This window comes from Numida meleagris, chromosome 1, assembly GCF_002078875.1.
Source record: "Numida meleagris isolate 19003 breed g44 Domestic line chromosome 1, NumMel1.0, whole genome shotgun sequence".
NCBI classification, from domain to species: Eukaryota; Metazoa; Chordata; class Aves; order Galliformes; family Numididae; genus Numida; species Numida meleagris.
Genome location: NC_034409.1, coordinates 126,102,383 through 126,106,009, shown reverse-complemented (window position 1 = coordinate 126,106,009; position 3,627 = coordinate 126,102,383). Strand labels below are relative to the sequence as shown.

General features: G+C 38.0%; 1 protein-coding gene across 1 annotated transcript in view; it reads right to left on the bottom strand.

The window, feature by feature from the left end:
• The window catches only part of MXRA5 (matrix remodeling associated 5), a 26,772-nt gene continuing 25,089 nt past the window's right edge, over nt 1,945-3,627 (bottom strand). The window contains exon 9 of the transcript XR_002443080.1: nt 1,945-3,535. The gene's annotated coding sequence lies outside the window, so the exon portion shown is untranslated. The remainder of the gene's footprint in view (nt 3,536-3,627) is intronic.

The following is a 3,627-nucleotide window of genomic DNA, read 5'->3' as shown; positions in this document are numbered from 1 at the left end:
AGGTAGAATTAGACTAGATGTCAGGAAGAAATTCTTTACTGTCAGGATGGTGAGACACTGGAACAGGTTGCCCAGAGAGGTTGTGGATGCCCCCTCCCTGGAAGCATTCAAGGCCAGGCTGGATGGGGCTGTGAGCAACCTGGTCTAGTGGGAGGTGTCCCTGCCTGTAGCAGGGGGTTGGAACTAGATGATCTTAGTGGTCCCTTCCAACGCAAACCATTCTATGATTCTATGATTCTATAATACTGATGCCATTTTAAAACACATATTTTTAAATCTGCAAAAGCTTTGAAGTGTGATCCTCACCAGCTCATTTGTTTTATTATTAAGCCAAGGAAAATCAAACTGGATTTTGTGAAAATCTCTTTTCTTTTTGTGGATTGTAAATCTCATTCACATAACATCAGGAAAGTGCTACTTCCAGCATCTTATCTGAATCATGCTGGCGGAACATTAGTTAAGAGTCTTCCAGAGCAGAGAGTTTTCCTGAGATGATCAAAGCACTGCAATATTTGCTGTTTTCACTGCAGAATCTGCAACTGGACCATAGCTTTCTAAAATGTCAGGGTAGCTGAAAGGAATGAAGAGAGGCTATTCAAAGCTGTACTGGAAGATATTCCCTTGCTAGGAAAGGCAATAACTGAGCCCCTGAAAGAGTGTGCATAAAAATTATGTGTGCACATGTCTATAAATATACAGAGAGAATGCCCATATACAAACACAAACATTACACACACACACACACATACCTAAATAGAGTGTGCCATGCAAATACTTCTGTACATTTCAGGACCAGCATCTTTAAAGAAATCAAGTATAACTGTAGAATATACCCCCTAATTTATAATTAACTTGACATAATAGCTTAATTCTGAGGTATCTATCTGGACATTTGTTCTGGATGAAGACAGAAAACAGGATATTATACAGTTAGCCATGGTGAACAGTATGACATCAGATTACTTTCAGTGTAGATCACTAGTGACCCAGGCTGTTAGAAACTGGACGTAAGCAACAGCATCTCACAGAATGGCTGTAACAGTGAGGACGGTGCAGTCCACTTGTATCTCGTTGAATGGAAGGCAGTCTCTAGTCATTTCATTTTTCCTTTACCCAGATCCAGATCTACGCATTTCTATCTATATTTAATAAAATGTTGCAGTATATTTAGACTTGTCAACTTCAATTTAATTACTTCTACTGAAAGAACATAGTAAGCGTGTCTAAACCCTAGAAATTGTCAGTATGACACAGTGTGAGAAATTACTCTGAGATGCATTTTCCTCTCAGAGATGGTCTGACATCCGTAGTTAGTATTAATTTTTGCTTTCTTCACTTTGGAGAAAATCCATATAGTGCCAGAAAGCTCAATTCTAATCTTCAGTAATTGAATTTAACTGATGGGACATGTCAACAAATATGAAGAAATCTTTATACAGAAAGGGCTCAAAGAAACCTTTGTTCAGCAAGTCTCCCATGATCAAGTCATTTTGCTTCCTATATTTTGTATTTAGTTACACGTATGTAGTGTATTTATGTGTTGCTTTGTTTTACATGAAGTTAATCAGAGAGATAAAAAAAATCTATCTTTGGAGCCTCTTAGCTAACAATCCCTAAGCCCTTTGGCATTTCTGTGCATGATTATGTAAAAAAGCCTGTTTCTTATTATTATTTTTTTTAATTAGCTGGGAATCTCCCTCAGCTTCACTGGCATTCTGTATGAATCACTTGGACTATTTTTATTCTAATAATAATTCTTTTCTAAAAGTTGAACTGGATAAACTGAAAACTCTTAAAAGTTGCCTAACAGTTTAAGAATGGAACTGGAAGCTGTTAGAGGAAACTGTAATAGGATACATTTTGTTTTAAAGGCTTGGCTCCACATAGCCCAAATATGTACAAAATGAAGTCTCAAATACCGAAAAAGATTCTCAACAAAGAAAATTTGTTTGTCCCCAAAATCTTTTATTGCAGATAATCTCATGACACATATTCAGAGTCTCACCTCATGTCTCCTCTCGATTTAACTCTTTGCAAACCTTTAACCCTCTCTCACAACATAAGAACAGACAATTTGTATGAGTCAAAACACAATGATTGATGGAGCAGCATGACACACAGCATGAGGTCACAGAGCCAGGGAGAACTTTGTTGTAAGTGTGTGTCTTACAGGGCTTCCCAGGGTACTCAAAACACTTACTAATGAGGGGAAAAGGAATTTTTTTTGACACACTTACTTTTCTCATTATTGTTAGCTTCATTGCTATTAAACGCAATTGTGTGTTCAATGTGTCGAGATGACTAAGGTATAGATCAACTAATTTTTTGTGCAAGTTTGAGAGAGATTGGGATGCAGTCTAATTGAGGGCAAATCAAGTCACCCACAACACAAGGAAAAACCTGCATGAATTCTTCTGGCCTTTGAAAGCTGCTACAAATTCAGCTCAAGGAGTTCCTTGTTTATAGTCCAGAAAATCTGAAATTAAGCCATATTTTGTGGAAAACAAAGAGAACTTTTGTGAAAGATAACTTGTCTGAATAATATCTTTCTTACCAAGTTTGGCTTTTGTAATTATTACATTTCTTCACTAGAATGATCATTAGACGGTACAGCTTTCATGCTATCAAGAGGATTGAGCAAATGGTGCTTTGCACTGAGAGGTACTGGATCATAATCATCCCAGTGAAGCAGGCACTCTGCCAAGTATTGCTTAAAATGGCATGTACTAAAACTAACACTATAAAAAGATGGTAACCTTTTAAGATAGGTAACCTTATCTGCCTTCTGATGCTGGAAACCCTCAGTTGTTCAGTGCTGAATTTGCCTCTAATTAGGGTGCAGCATGCTGTGTAGGTTCTGTCCCAGCAAGGGTTACCCCATTTCAGCCATTCTAGTTATTTTTTAGAATAAAAGAACTCTATTAATCATTTTTACAGTTAAATGAAAGGATGTTAATACTTGAACCGCTTAAGGCACTGTTAGATAAAGGTGAGACTGTGCCAGTAGTAGACTATCACCAGAACCAAGTGGGAGCTGCTTGTGAGCTCCTCTGTTTTAGTAAATTGGTTGTGGCCAAGGAATGTGCACAGTGCAACACAGGCCAGAAAGGCATACTGTACATGCAACATGGTGCAGCACGGCACAGAATGGGATGCCTGATCCTCCTTAGCTTAACTGAGATGTGGACCACCAACTTCTGCACATAGAGTGGTCTTCTGCTCAGGATCACTACCTATGGTTATATATATATATATATATATATACCTACACATGCTGCATGAAAGCATTCACAAGACTATATAAAAGCATGTATGTCAAACAGCCTTGATATAATACAAAAATCTCATATTGTGAGAGACTTTTTTTTTCAGTTACTCACAGAGCAAAGTCTGATGAAATGCTAAGGTAAGCTTCCAACAGTAGTGAAATGTTAAGCTTACCTTAGCGGTGCTTCTGCTCTCAGAATTCATTCCAGATTACTTTGTAATTTCTTTTTTTGCTCATAGACATTTCAGTAGTTACCATTCAGCTCCACTTAACAGGCAGAAAGTTACACAATTACAGATCTTCCCTTCCCTTCCCTTCCCTTCCCTTCCCTTCCCTTCCCTTCCCTTCCCTTCCCTTCC